Source organism: Grammomys surdaster, unplaced genomic scaffold (assembly GCF_004785775.1).
Source record: "Grammomys surdaster isolate TR1022 unplaced genomic scaffold, NIH_TR_1.0 371, whole genome shotgun sequence".
Classification (NCBI taxonomy): domain Eukaryota; kingdom Metazoa; phylum Chordata; class Mammalia; order Rodentia; family Muridae; genus Grammomys; species Grammomys surdaster.
The window spans coordinates 4,454,915-4,470,472 of NW_021604790.1; the positions used below are offsets into that span (position 1 = coordinate 4,454,915).

Consider the following 15,558-nt stretch of genomic DNA (forward strand, 5'->3'; position numbering starts at 1 on the left):
GTGTGTGTGTGTGTGTGTGTGTGTGTGTGTGTGTGTGTGTTTGGGAAGCACTGTTATACATGCAAATGTGCATGGCCATAATAAGAACACCAGAGGAAGACCTCAGGTATCTCCTCTATCTCCTCTATTGCTTTATATCTCCCACCCCCCCTTTTTAATTGTTTTTCGAAACACTGTTTCTCTGTGTAGCCCTGGCTGTCCTGAAACTAACTCTGTAGAACAAGCTGGCCTTGAACTCAGAGATACACCTGCCTCTGCCTCCCAAATGCTGGGATTAAAGGTGTGCACTACCACTGCCCAGTACTTTACACTTACTTTTTGAGACAGATCTCTCACTGAACCTGAAGTTCACCCATTTTGGCTAGACTGCCTAGCCACCAACCTCCTGGATCTGCCCGTTTTTGACCCCAGACACATAGTACATTGTTTTTTATGCAGGTGCTGGGTGTTCAACCTTAGGTCTTTGTGCTTGTACAATAGTGTTCCTACCCACTGAGCTACTCTTCTTTCTTAAGCCATTGATTTGGGGGTTCTATGTATACATAAGAATATACAGTGATAAAATAAGAACTGTCTGAAGCTACTGAACAAAAAGGCTAGGCATGATGATATGCACCTTTAAATCCCAGCGCATGGGAGGCAGAGGCAGGCAGAGATCAAGGCCAGCTTGGTTTACATAGAAAGTTTTTGGACAGCCAAGGCTACACAAAGAAACCATGTCAAAGAAAAGAAAGAAAGGAAGAAAGAGAGAGAGAAAAAAAGAAACAGAGAAAGAAAAAGAGAGAAAGAGAAAAAAGATAAAAAGAAATAAAGGAAAGAAAGGGAAGAAAGAAAAAGAAAGGAAGGAAAGAGAGAAAGGAAGGAGAGAGAATGAAAGAAAGAACAAAAGAGAAAAAGGAAGGAAAGGACAGGGAAGAGAGGAAAGAAAGAAAGAAAGAAAAGAAAAGGAAAGGAAAGAAAGAGTTCCAGGATAAAAATCACTGGGGTGGTTGGGCAGAAAACTTGGTTCAGAGTATTAATTTAAACAAACATTGTAGTAAAATCAGAAATAGCCGGGCAGTGGCTCACACCTTTAATCCCAGCACTTGGGAGGCAGAGGGAGGCAGATTTCTGAGTTCAAGTCCAGTCTGGTCTACAGAGTGAGTTCCAGGATAGCCAGGGCTCCACAGAGAAACCCTGTCTCGAAAAACCAAAAACAAAAACCACAAATTTAACAAAATTATTCCAAATGAACTAATTTCAAGCACATAATAAAAACCATATAATATCTAATTCAAATTATTATTATGATTTTTTTTTTTTTGAGACAGGGTGTCTCTGTGTAGTCCTGGCTGTCCTGGAACTCACTCTGTAGACCAGGCTGGCCTCGAACTCAGAAATCGCCTGCCTCTGCCTCCCAAGTGCTGGGATTAAAGGCGTGCGCCACCACTGCCCGGCTCAAATTATTTTCTGTGGTAAAAAAAGAGGAAAGTCAAGCATGATGTTATTTTGTTTATAGCCCCGGCTACTCAGGAAGCCAAAGTAAAAGGATCTCAAGTACAGACAGCCTCATCCACACAGCCAGACCCTACTTTAAAAAGGAAGGACAGGCTCAGACACGGCTGCAGAGGACCTGGGTTTGATTCCCAGCACCCATATAATGCCTCACAATCATCCATAATGCCAGCTGCAAGATCCAGCACCCTCTTGACCTCTGCAAGGCAACAGGTATGCATATACACATCTGCAAGCAAACCATTTTGTACAAAGTAAATACATCTAAAATAATTTTTAAAAGGTATAAATACTTTACACTAGGCATGATACTACATACCTGTAATCCTAGTATTTGGAAGAGTAAGACAGAAGAATCATGAGTTCATGGACAGCCTGGATAATATAGTAAATTTTAGGCCAGCCTAGGCACAAACAAAATTGTGCCAAAAAAAAAGGGAGAGAAAAAAAAAAAAACCACCTCACAATTCCTAGAATATTTCCGTAGTACTATCAAAATATGACCTTGTCCAGCAGAGCATAGTGGCACACCTTTAAACACTTAGGAGGCAGAAGTAGCTCTAGGCCAGCTTGGTCTACATAGCAAGTTCCAGAACAGCCAGAGACACAAAGCAAGACCCTATTTCCAAAAATAAAATAAAATAAAATAAAATAAAATAAAATAAAATAATAAAATAAAACCTTGTTACTAATATTTAGACCCATAGAATTAAAGTTTTATAACAATACCTATATTCTTTTGTTTGTTTGTTTGTTTGTTTGTTTGTTTGTTTTTCGAGACAGGGTTTCTCTGTGTAGCCCTGGCTGTCCTGGAACTCACTCTGTAGACCAGGCTGGCCTCGAACTCAAAAATCTCCCTGCCTCTGCCTCCCAAGTGCTGGGATTAAAGGCGTGCACCACCACCGCCCGGCAATATTTATATTCTTAACTAAAACATTTTGGGGGTGTTACTGAAGATTGAACCCATAGTCTCAAACATGCTAAATACACAGTCAACTAACAACCATGCTATATATCCCATCAATGTAGCTTTTATTCACTAAATCTAATTGTTGTCTCAGCAGCGCACCCTTTCTAGTTCTTTCTGAACTCTGGATGACTGTTTCAACTCAGGTCTTCTGGCCCAAACTACTCTCCAAACTGACTGATTCAAACTGGCTTCTCTTACTAGCTTCTCACTGAATTTCTCTGCTTGGCTTCAACTAACTATGGTAATCTGTTATTATCTCCTTCTCATTCTGTGGCTTGTTATGTATTCACCTACAACCTGTCTTTGTAAAACCATCCCAATAAAACTGGATCTGAACTGAACTCAACCAAACTCAGCTGCTGAACTCATCTGAACTCCACTGCATTGCCTCAACTCAATTCAACTGAACAGAACTGCCTGAACTGCCCTCAAATTAGACAGAACCTTCCAAACATAGCTTCTTCCCTCAACAACTTACTTTACCTACGTTGTGTGGGATTAAAGGATTGTACTAAGGTTATGTCTACATTCCTGCCAGCTCACACAGACCTAGGTCTTTGAATGTACTCCCTTGTCAGAGCAGCCATGTTGCTGGATTAAAATTCCCCCACACCCCCCCCCATTCTACTTTAAATGTCACTAAAAATGGACATGACTTTAAAGTTCTATTATTCCTTTTCTTTCATCTATAAACATGTATTAAGCTCCAAAGGTTGGGGGGTGCAGGCAGGAGATGATTAGAAGCTACATAGTACATACACACATTATTATCTATCCAATGGGTTTTTTTTAGATTTATTTATTGACTTTATGTATATGAGTGCTCCATCTGCATGTATATCTGCATGCCATAAAAGGTCATCGGATCCCATTACAGATGATCATGAGCCACCATGTGGGTGCTGGGAATTGAACTCAGGACCTCTGGAAGAGCAGTCAATGCTCTTAACCACTGATCCACCTCTCCAGCCCTCCAATGTTATTTTAAATGGAAGGGGGGGGAGAGATCAAAGCACTAGCCTGGTCTACAGACTGAGTTTCAGGACACACAAGGCTACACAGAGAACCCATGTCTCAAAGGAAAAGGGGGGGGGGAATCAAAGCTAATAGTTGTTAAAATCAATTAGTAAAATTTTAGTAGGCTTATGCTTCTAATTCTTTCTTGTGACACTTTTTCTGAAGAGTGCCTAAATTATCACAGGAAATCTAAGATTAGGTGTTACATAAACAGCAAGAGGTAGCAATGCAAGTACCTCAAATGAGAGGGAAAGTTAGAAGAGTCAAGTAAGCAACAGGGTCTACAGTGTCAGGGCTGCCACCTCTGCCCTACATGTCTCAAAAGAAGCAAAAGGTCTCAAAAGAAAAATTCTGTGACCTAATCTAATTGTACTGAATTCTACCTTTTTCATTCTTAAGTCTTTCTTCTTCATTCTGTAACAGACTTTTAAACATTAGTTATACCCTTAACTCTTTTTTTATCTTCATTGAGTAGTTAGGCAATTAGACACATCTCAATTGGAGCCATTATTACTCTGATACCAAAACCAGACAAAAATCTCATGATAAAACTATACAGATCAATATTCTTTGATATAGTTATAAAAAAATCCTCAATAAAGCAAAAATTAATCCATAAACATGCAGAAAGGATTACAGTTGCTAAACTTTTTATTCCAGGTTAGTTTAACAGCTGAAAGTCTGTTATTATACACAATGTTATTAGAGAACAAAACCACATAGCCAGAGCTGGAGAGATGGCTTAGCAGTTAAGAACACTGGCACACAAAGGATTAAAAATCTTCTACAATTCCAGTTCCAGGTGACCCAACACCCTCTTCTGGTCTCCCTGAGCACTGCACACATGTAAACACATGACATGTGCAAGCAAGCACCCATACCAATAAAAATCTTTTTTTTTTTTTTTCAAGACAGGGTTTCTTGTGTAGCCCTGGCTGTCCTGGAACTTACTCTGTAGACCAGGCTAGCCTCGAACTCTCGAACTCAGAAATCTGCCTGCCTCTGCCTCCCAAGTGCTGGGATTAAAGGCATGCACCACCTGGCTGATAAAAAATCTTTAAAAAACTTTTTTAAATAAAAATACTCATGTGACCATCTAAACATTTTTAAAAAGCAGCTGGCAAATTTTAATAAAAATCATTTAACTTAGAAATTGGAGGGCCGGGCAGAGATGGCTACACAGAGAAACCCTGTCTCCAAAAAAAAAAAAAAACTGGAGGAAATTTCTTCAACCTGATTAAATGGTATGAATAATTCACAGCTAAGATTTCTTTTTTTGAAGATTTACTATATACCTTAGACCAGCTTTGAATTTGTAGCTATCTTCCTACTTCAGACTCTGAATGTCAGAAATCTAGATTTACCAAACTCACTCTTTTTTTCTTGGAATGTTTCAGAGGGCAGGGTCTCACTGTGTAGTCCTGGCTTATTTGGAACTTACTATGGACTAGGCTTGAACTCCATTAGCCTCTGCTTCCCAAGGACTAGGATTACAGCCAGGCATGACCAGATTCAAAATCTTGATAGAAAAAAGACTGCTCTCTAAGATCAAGAATGAAAACAAGGCTGTTAGCAGCGCACACCTTTGACCCCAGCACTCAAGAAGCAGAGCAGTTACATCCCTGAGACTGAGGACAACCTAGTCTGGAAATGAGTTCCAGGACAGCCAAGCCACACAGAGAAATCCTATCTGGAAAAAATAAAAACATAAAACACCAAAGCAAGTGTGTACAACTATCACCACTTATAGTCAACACTGTACTAAAGGTTCTAAGCTGTGTGAATAGTCAAGAAAAAAATAAAAATATCTGATAGAAGAGAAAAAAATAAATCTACTTTTATTTGCAGAGTCTATAATCTTATATATAGAGAATAGTAAATAGCGCTGGGTTGGTACATGCCTGTAGTCCCAGTATTTGAGAGGTGGAAGCAAAAGGATCAGGAGTTCGAGGACTCCCTCACTACTATATAGCAAGTCTGAGTCTAGCCTGGAATGTGGGAGAGACACTATCTGAAAAAAAGGAATAGCAAAAAACATTAAGGGAATCACAACATATTGGCACTAATAAATTCCATAAGGGTATGTCAGGTCAATATACTAATAGCAATTTTATTTCTACTGGGAAGGTAGTTCAGTAGTTAAAGTGCTTGCTATGTAAGAATGAAAAACATCCAGAACCCTCAAATATGGGGTGGGCAGGGCAGCTCACCTGTAAGTTCAATTTCAGAAGTGGATCCCTGGAACATGTCCTCTTATCTCTGTGGGCACTAGGCACACACATGGTTCAGACACATGCAGGCAAAACACTCATATACATAAAATACTTTTTTAAGAATTAAATTTCACCAAGCAGTGGTGGCGCACACCTTTAATCCCAGCACTTGGGAGGCAGAGGCAGGCGGATTTCTGAGTTCGAGGCCAGCCTGGTCTACAGAGTGAGTTCCAGGACAGCCAGGGCTACACAGAGAAACCCTGTCTCGAAAAACCAAAAAAAAAGAAAAAGAAAAGAAAAAAGAAAAAGAATTAAATTTGCTGGGCTGGAGAAATGGCTCAGCGGTTAAGAGCAATGACTACTTTTCCAGAGGTCCTGAGTTCAATTCCCAGCAACCACATGGTGGCTCACAATCATCTGTAATGGGATCTGATGGCCTCTTCTGGTGTGTCTGGAAACAGCTACAGTGTATTCATTTACAAAAAATTAATAATCCTAAAAAAAAAAAAATTAAATCTGTTGCCAGGTGTGGCAGTGTATCCCAGAAGAAGTACGTGGATCTCTGATTTGAGGCAAGCCTGGTTTACAGAGTAAGTTCCAGAACAGACAGAATTACAAAGGGAGGGCTGGAGAGATGGCTCAGTGGTTAAGAGCACTGACTGCACTTCCAGAGGTCCTGAGTTCAAATCCCAGCAACCACATGGTAGCTCACAACCATCTGTAATGAGATTTGATGCCCTCTTCTGGTGTGTCTGAAGACAGCTACAGTGTATTCATATATAATAAATAAATAAATCTTTAAAAAAAAAAAAAAAAAGAATTACAAAGGGAAAGCCTATCTTTAAAAAGTTAGTAAGTAAATAAATAGATAAATGTGTTTTAAATGATGAAGCTAAAATAATATTTAATTTCTAAATAATTTCACTTTGCAAAACAATGTACCACTTGTGAAATATCAGAAGGCAAGCCATACTTTTGCTCTTTATTTCTCCTTGAGAAATTTCCTAAGCACACTAATCTGCCTGCATGTCATACTTGCAACTTCATTGCCAGTAGAACTTGTATAGGAAACTTAGGTTTTCTTCTAATTTAAGCTACTCTAAATTACTCCTAGCCGGGCGGTGGTGGCGCATGCCTTTAATCTCAGCACTTGGGAGGCAGAGGCAGGCGGATTTCTGAGTTCGAGGCCAGTCTGGTCTACAGAGTGAGTTCCAGGACAGCCAGGGCTACACAGAGAAACCCTGTCTCGGGGGGGGGGGGGGGAAGAAGACCCTGCACGTCACAGATATAATCAGTCATCTACCAGAATATTAATTTCTAAGAGTTTAGAACACAGTTTAATGAGTTAGAGTTTAAGGAACACAAAATCCTATTGGTGGAAGAATTATCTTCAGGGACTTAGGACTGGAATGTACTATTATTTTAAAAGCTTAAACAAAAGCAACAGCATTATACACTGCTTAAAGACTATAGTAATAGATAGTTGGCAAAACTCTACTCAAAGAGAAAATATTGTCGGGCAGTGGTGGCACACGCCTTTAATCCCAACACTTGGGAGGCAGAGGCAGGTGGATTTCTGAGTTTGAGGCCAGCCTGGTCTACAGAGTGAGTTCCAGGACAGCCAGGGCTACACAGAGAAACCCTGTCTCGAAAAAAAAAAAGAAGAGAGAGAGAGAAAGAGAAAGTATTGAGCATTCTTGTTACCAAAACTATCCAGGGCATAAAGATGTTCTCACTCTAAAGTATGAGCATTAAGGAGAGTGTGTTCTAAAGAAGAGAATCTGACCATCAGTCAGCTCACTTCCAACCCATTCTAATCATTTTATCTTTTTCATCTATAAATCAACAGTGCTTGTTCTGCATGCATATATATATATATATATAGTCTGACAAGATTAGGACAGGTCATTGGAGTTTAATAGATCACTGGACCAAGGCAATGCTGGACTATCTATACCTGAAATAGCCATGTGATTTTTTTTTGACAAATGACTTTATTTTCTAAATGTCCTCTTATATGAGATGAAACCTTTTCTTAGTTTGAATCAAAGTTTCTTTCTCTTTTCCTTTCTTGTATCTGTATGAATGTTTTGCCTGCATGGATATATGTACACTGAATGCCTGGTGCTTGTTGAGGTCAGAAAAGGAACTGCATCCCCTGGGACTGGATTTACAGATGGCTATGAGCCACCCTACAGTTGCTGGGAATCAAACCTTAGTCCTCTACAAGGGCAACAAAAGCTCTTAACACTAAGGTTCACTGATTTGGAAACATAGGAAGTACAATAATAACAATAATGAAGTGAGGTTCAATATTCCACATATTTAACAGCACAAAATTTTGGAGAATTATACAAATTTTAAACAATAAATACTGTTTTCTCCGAAAATATTAGGGTAGCCCCCTAAGATAGACCGACAGACAGACAGGACCTTTTGAATTACAATCAGAAGTTAATGTGTATGGGTTGGGCTCAGTAATTAAAGCACTTACTATACAAGTGTGGAGACCTAAGTCATAATTCCCAGAATCAGGTCAGTGCGCTGGATCTGCAACACCAGCACTGCTGCTGTAAGACGGGAGGCAGAGACAGGAGATGGGGATGTACAGCAGAGAACCACACAAAAAAAGCAGAGAGAAGCCCTGTCTCAAGCAAAGTAGAAGGTAAAGACTGGTATCTAAAGTTGTCCTTTGACCTACACATGCCTAATAGAATGTGCACACCCTTAGTCACATGATCATATACTCACCTGTGTTCACACAAACACACACACACAAAACTGACATATATGAGCACTAGTAGTATAAATAAAAACATAATTATCTCCAGTATATACATGGAAAACAACTAAAAATTGCCACCTAATTTAAGAAAACTTATTATCCTCAATCTAGACTTTAGTTATATAAAATTATGTTTTTTACTTAAATGGATGTGCACTATAAAGCAGAGATGGACTTTAAAATATTTTACTGAAAGCAAGAGATCACAAAATTTAGATGCTCAACTAAAACTATCTTAAATTGCTAAGCAGCACAGTAAGAGTGGAGAAAAACTACTTTTCTCAAAATGGAAAAAAAATTACAAATGAGAAAGTATTACAGGAAAGCTGTCCAAGGAGCCCTGAGACTTACTCAGCAAAACCTAACAGCTAGGTGTGGTGCCTCAGCTCCTCATTCCTACCACTCAGAAGATTGCTAAGCAATCAAAGTTAGCCTGGGAGGGATAGAAACTGAGTTCCTGGACAGCCTGGATTCAAGACCCTGTCTTAAAAAAGAAAAAAAAAAAAAAACTTACAAGAAAATACAGTTACACAAGGCAGTGATGGCACACACCTTTAATCCCAGCACTTGGGAGGCAGAGGCAGGCGGATTTCTGAGTTTGAGGCCAGCCTGGTCTACAGAGTGAGTTCCAGGACAGCCAGGGCTACACAGAGAAACCCTGTCTCGAAAAGAAAGAAAGAAAGAAAGAAAGACAGAAAGAGAGAGAGAGAGAGAGAGAGAGAGAGAGAGAGAAAGAAAGAAAGAAAGAGGAGGAGGAGGAGGGAGGGAGGGAGGGAGGGAGGGAGGGAGGGAGGGAGGGAGGGAGGAAAATGCAGAAGGGTCATTTGGTAAATGGATTTAATAATTGATTATTAACAGTGATCAAAGCAAAACAGCTCACACGCAACTTTTATTTACTTCAATATTTACTAGGGAAGATATGGAAGGAAAACTATTTCTTCTTTTTTTTAGTTTTTTTTTTTGTTTGTTTGTTTTTTGAGACAGGATTTTTCTGTGTAGTCCTGGCTGTCCTGGAACTCACTCTGTAGACCAGGCTGGCCTTAAACTCAGATATCCACCTGCCTCTGCCTCCAAAGTGCTGGGATTAAAGGCGTGTGCCACCACTGCCAGGCGGAAAACTATTTCTAAATTATTTTTTAAAGCACATAAATCACTATAGTAAACCACACTCATCATTAAATATGCAAGATGGTTCCAAACAAATATACCAAATGTCAAACAGACATTTAAAGTATCAATTATAAGACTGCTCAGGAAAACATACTAGCTGACGGTTGTAGGAGACTAGTTGTAATGCTTTGATTCAATCAGGAATCTGTGTGTCCAAATGCTAAAGGTCCTTGTCCCCAGTTAGTTTTTGGTCAGTCAATAAAGATGCCAGTGGCCAATGTCTGGGCAAAGGGAGACAGGGCTGGAGCATTCAAGTTGCATGGACTAGGATGCAGGGGAAGGAGGGAGGATGACCATGATGTGCTTGCTTGGAGACTGTTCAGCTTTAGAGCTAAAGGAAAGAGAGCAAACCAGCCATGTAAGAATTCTGCTAAGCAGGCAGAGGATTAGAAGTGCCCAGCCACTGAGCTAGACAGCATATTAGAAATAAGCTGATGTGTATGTGCCTTTCATTCAAGGATCTAAAGATTTCCTGGGCAGAAGGCTGGAAGTACAACCCACCAGAATTTTAAAGCAGAATAGCTAAAAACTCACTGCAGCCAGGCAGTGGTGGCGCACGCCTTTAATCCCAGCACTTGGGAGGCAGAGGCAGGCGGATTTCTGAATTCGAGGCCAGCCTGGTCTACAGAGTGAGTTCCAGGACAGACAGGGCTACACAGAGAAACCCTGTCTCGAAAAAACAAAAAACAAACAAACAAACATAACTTTGATGCTTAAAAAATAAAGTTGTGGTTAAGATGGCACAGAAATGCTCTGGAGGCCTTCCAAACCCCTGACCTGAGTGACTGAATGGATAATGGTACCATCACCAGAGTATAGGAAGAGGTTGGACTTGCAGAAGTAATGAGAACTTTTTAAGAGTCCACTTTGTTCCAATATGTCATAATGGTATCTAATACAACATACACTGATTTTTAAAATTTAAAATATAAAGAGATACCTAATGGGAAATATCAAAGAAGTAATTGTATTTGGAGATCAGAAAACTAGTCAGAGCTAGAAAACACATGTTTGCAACTCATCACCATACAGACAGACAGTGATTTACAACTTACTGCAGACTCTGAGCTCCTAGACAGACTGAGACAAGAGAATCAAGGCAAGGCAGATGACTTTTAGGAGCAAAAGAAGGAAAACATCTACAAAGACAACTGCCAAAGACTATCAAGAAATGGCCTGTTAACAGGATCAGCCGTCACATTATATACTGTACTACATAACAGACATTTTTTGTTGTTGTTAGCTGGTTTTTTGACTTTTGAAACAAGATGTTGCTATGTTGCCCTGGCTGACCTGGAACTCAATACATAAACCAGGCTGGCCTTGAATTCACAAAGACCTGCCTGCCTCTGCCTCCCAAGTGTTGTTATTAAAGATGTGTACTACTACACCTAACATAAGTTTTTTAGTGCTTGGCCTTACAGTTCACTCCTAAAAAGATAACATCAATAAACTCAAATCTCTGGCCAGGAATGCTAATAATCTTAACGCTCAAGAGGCTAAGACACGAGAATCACCATGCATTCAAGACCAGCATGGTCTACCTAGTGAATTCCAAGCAGGCATGGTTACATACCAGGAACCTGAGGGGGGGTGGGGGGGTGCAACCCTCAGGACTAGAATGTAGCTCAATTGGAAAGATGCTGCCTAGGGTGCAGGAGATGCTGGGTTAGGCTCACTAGCACAATATTAATAACAAGGCATGGTATGGTAAGCTCATACCTATCTTTAATCCCAGCACCCAGGAGGTGGAGATAGGGGGAGTTAAAGGTCATACTCAGCTGTATCATGAGTTTGAAGCCAGCTTGAGCTATATGATACTCTATGTTTAAAAAAAATCCAGGGGCTGGAGAGATGGCTCAGTGGTTAAGAGCTGACTGTTCTTCCAGAGATCCTGTGTTCAATTCCCAACAACCACGCAGTGGCTCACAACCATCGATAATGAAATCCGATGGCCGTTTCTGGTGTGTCTAAGACAGCTACAGTGTACTCATATACATACAATGAATAAATCTTTTTTAAAAATTTCTTCGGTACTAGAGAGATATAGTAGCAGTCAAGAGCACCTGCTGCTCTTACAGAGGACTCAAGTTTCATACCCAGCACTCACAACCACCTGTAACTGCAGCTCCAGACCTGACACCCACTTCTGGCCTTCATGGATACCCAGATAAATGTGGCACAGACATACCAGACACATACATAAATAAAATTAAAAATCTTTTTATTTTTTTAAATTATTTCCCTTCAGACATGGTGGTGCATGTCCTTAATTCCAGAACTTGGGAGGCAGAGGCAGGTGGATCTCTGTGAGTTCTAGGCCAGTTAGAGCTACAGAGTAAGACTCTGGCTCCAAAAAACAAAAACCTCTGCCTCCCAGCACTCTGGAGGCAGAGAGGCAGTTGGATCTCTGAATTTGAGTTCCAAAACAACCAGGGCTACACAACAAAACCCTGTCTAGAAAAACCCAAAGGCAGATAGATAGATAGATAGATAGATAGATAGATAGATAGATAGATAGATAACTCCAAACTGATGAAAATACAGAAAAAAGCATCATTTCTCCCAAATTAAACACTATAATTTTGAAATGTTCTTAAGTATAAAAATGGGCGGAAAATGTGAAGGAAAAATTATTTATGGCATATGCCTATCATCTCAACATTTTGGGAGGCTGACTCATTTCAGTTCTAGGCCAGTTTAGGCTATATAGCAAGATTCTATCTCCAAACAACAAACTTTAGAATTAGCACATTTTTACACCAATCAAAGGATTGGTAGGGAACACAAAACTAAACAGCCATATAACTACATTCTCAAGTAGTTAACAGATAATTCACACACACTCTAAGACAGGCTTTTGGTCTGTATTCCTACCATGCCGAAGGACTCTGGTCCAATAATAGACGTTACAGTATTATAATATCCCAGATTTGCCAAGAATTAGAGGTAAAACCTTAAACACTATACATTATCTTTAAAAAGTATGCCTTAATATATCTAATACCTTAAAACCAAGGAAACTTGATCACAGAGGCCAGTAAGTCCTAGCACAAAACAACTGTTAACAAATAGAAAGAAACACAATTAATTATACAAGGTCCTCCAGTTCCTAGGCACTCAGAACTTCTGGCTGTGTTTCTCCATTCAACCCTTCCAACTGTACTGTAGGGAAAAGGCTGGGAAAACATGTGTTACTTTGGATCCCTTCATATTAATAGAAACACCCATTATCCAACAATAGCAGCCAGAACATAATGAGGATAAGATTCGGTCTGTATTACCTAAAGATTTCCCAGAAGTCCAAACATTTAGGTTACACAGACTGCACTGTTCTCATTCATCCACTATGCTATGCTGGAGTCACCACAACACAATCTTAGCTACACCATTATCTAACTATCAAGGAAGTCGAGGCTGACAGAGACTTCACTATTGATCATGTCTTGGCCCTTCCTCTCACCTCCTCATTTTTCACAGCCTGGTCCTCTGCTCAGTCCTACTGGAGAGAGAGATCTTTAGCCATCTCTGAACAGAAAGAGCTACAAGAGATTTAAAGAACTACTATCATTTTTTAATCATATGGTCACATGTCCACATTGCCCAAATGAAGTGCACCCTGTGAAAGGAAAGAGCACAATGGCCACCTGTTGAAAACAAAGTGTAAGGACTCACGCATTGGCCGAAGGAGCAGCAGAACATTTGAAGAATTATACACATATCCTTAATATACTATTTGAAACGTCAGAGTAAACAAATAGTTAATGACGCATCTTTTGTAACACATGAATCAGCTACTGATTTGCAAAAGTGGGACACACCCAAGTTCATATGACTCTGAAGTACCTGTTTGAAAATGGACCTCAAAGTCTGAGGCTTAGACTCTACCAGGTTTAGAACAGAATTTTATAAAAGTATGTAAGCTATAATAAAGTAAAAAGTCGAACCCATCCTTATAGTGAGAGTAATTTAAGAACTTCATTAATATCTGAATACCAACAATTGAACAGCAATAACACAAATCCTAAGAAGCTAATAGTTCTGAGGATGAGTATCCTGTAAGATGATAGAAGAGTAGCAAATTCAACAACATTCTAGATAGATCTAGACATAGTGGCAAACACCTATAATCCTAGCATTTGGAATGTAGAGGCAGCAAATTCATAAAGTTAAGGCCATGCTCAGCAGCCTAAAAAGTTCCAAGGTAGCTTGAACTCTGAGGCCCTTACTCAAAACGCAAGCAAGTGAACAAATATTCTTGATTCTAAAATACAAATACGAAATAATATAAAAAAGGCAAAAAGCAAATATATCTTACCTTAAGGGGCTTAAGGGGCATCCAAGCAGCATACATAGTGTCAGGATAGTTCAGACAACTCAGAAATAAGCAGAAAGAGACTAAAGAGTTCCCCAGCTACCACGGGTAAGGAAGTAGGAAGATCTGAAAAGGAAGAAATTTTTCACTTAGATGGAAAAATAGTATAGCATATGTAAACAGCTTATTCTATCTGGGAAGGATGTTCAATACTAGTTGCCTAAAAGTGTACAAGTGCTGGGTGTGGTGCACTTTAATCCTAACACTCAGAGGAGGCTGAGGCAGGCTGTTATCTATGAGTTCAACACCAGCCTGGTATACATAGTGACTTCTGGGCCAGGTAAGAAGCTACTTACTAAAATGGTCTCAACCCATCCCACTTCCACCCCAAAAAAGGTTCAAAATTCCCTTTGCAAAGGGTATATGCGTATTTCTATGTGTGCAGAAATGCATCTTACATCAAAGAAAATATAACATCTTAAATAACTGAAAATTACTTATCAAAGATTCAGAAAACTAAAATCCCAAAAGGAAAAAAGTTATTACTACCAGAGTAATTTATAAACACTACTGAAAATGATTAACTATCTAAAAAGATGTAAAACTATTTTATTTAATAAACTAAAAAACTCTCTGACAATTCCAATATTTTAACGTTTCCTAAAATTGTTTCAGAGCTGATACCACATTTAAAAAATAAGTAACATCTATTCTTCACTGAAGCACTACCAGCAAAAAGAAAAGACCCTTCTTTTCCAGTGATTTTTTTTTTCCAGACATTTTAAAAAGCAGGCCAGAGGAATTAATTTTAAAGATGGAGGGTGTTAAGTTTGCAGGAACTCAGAAGGATGGACTAAACGACCCCTTGTAGGAGTCTTATGTCCTAGGCCTGAATGAAAATTCCAGCTTAACCAGTTACTGCTTCACTTAAAATGGAGGCTTGCCCAAGTAGGAACACAAAAATAACACACTCACCTCTTTAAAAATAATTTCTTAAAATCAGAGTCGACGTCCCCGTTTTAAAAATAAAGCTCTGGAGTGGGTTTGCTGTCTCCACGTTTGTCACTTCGGTTAGGGACACTTGGCATCACTTTGCCTAGCGCTCATTGGATTTGGGGGGTGGGGACGGGAGGAGTTGACTTTTGACCCAACTCTCAGGCAAGCCTGGGCGCCCCCCCCCCAGCCCCACCCGAGAAGCGACCCCCAGCTCTACAGGACCGCGGGGCCGAGATCCCGGCGAGCTCGAGTCCGCGCCCCTCCCCCGCCTCGGACCCTCGACCCGGAGCCTCCCCCATCCCCCGCGGCCCAAGACTCCTCCGGCCCGGTCCCCATTGTTAGGAGGGGGCTGCCGTGGCTGGGGCTCGCGGCCCGGAGCCCGTGGCCGTTGACCGACTCGCCTCAGGAGGGGGCGGCCCGCGGGATGCCGCTTCCCGTCCTGCCCGCCACAGTCCGTCCCACCTCGCTCGGCCTGGCGCCCCCGGGCTCTGCTCGGCGCCCCCCCCCCCCCGGCCCTGTGGCCACCCGTCGTCCGGCACGCCGCGGCCCACGGCCCGAGGCCGAGGCCTTGAGGGTGGGCGCCGGCCGGGGGTCCCCG

At 40.7% G+C, this 15,558-nt stretch overlaps 1 protein-coding gene across 1 annotated transcript in view; it reads right to left on the reverse strand.

Moving 5' to 3' along the window:
• Nucleotides 1-15,045, reverse strand: part of Kansl1 (KAT8 regulatory NSL complex subunit 1) — a 121,376-nt gene extending 106,331 nt beyond the window's left edge. Inside the window, exons 1-2 of the mRNA XM_028780454.1 lie at nucleotides 14,940-15,045; nucleotides 13,968-14,090 (exon numbers count right to left, since the gene is read on the reverse strand). The gene's annotated coding sequence lies outside the window, so the exon portion shown is untranslated. The remainder of the gene's footprint in view (nucleotides 1-13,967; nucleotides 14,091-14,939) is intronic.
• Between the last annotated feature and the right edge of the window lie 513 nt (nucleotides 15,046-15,558).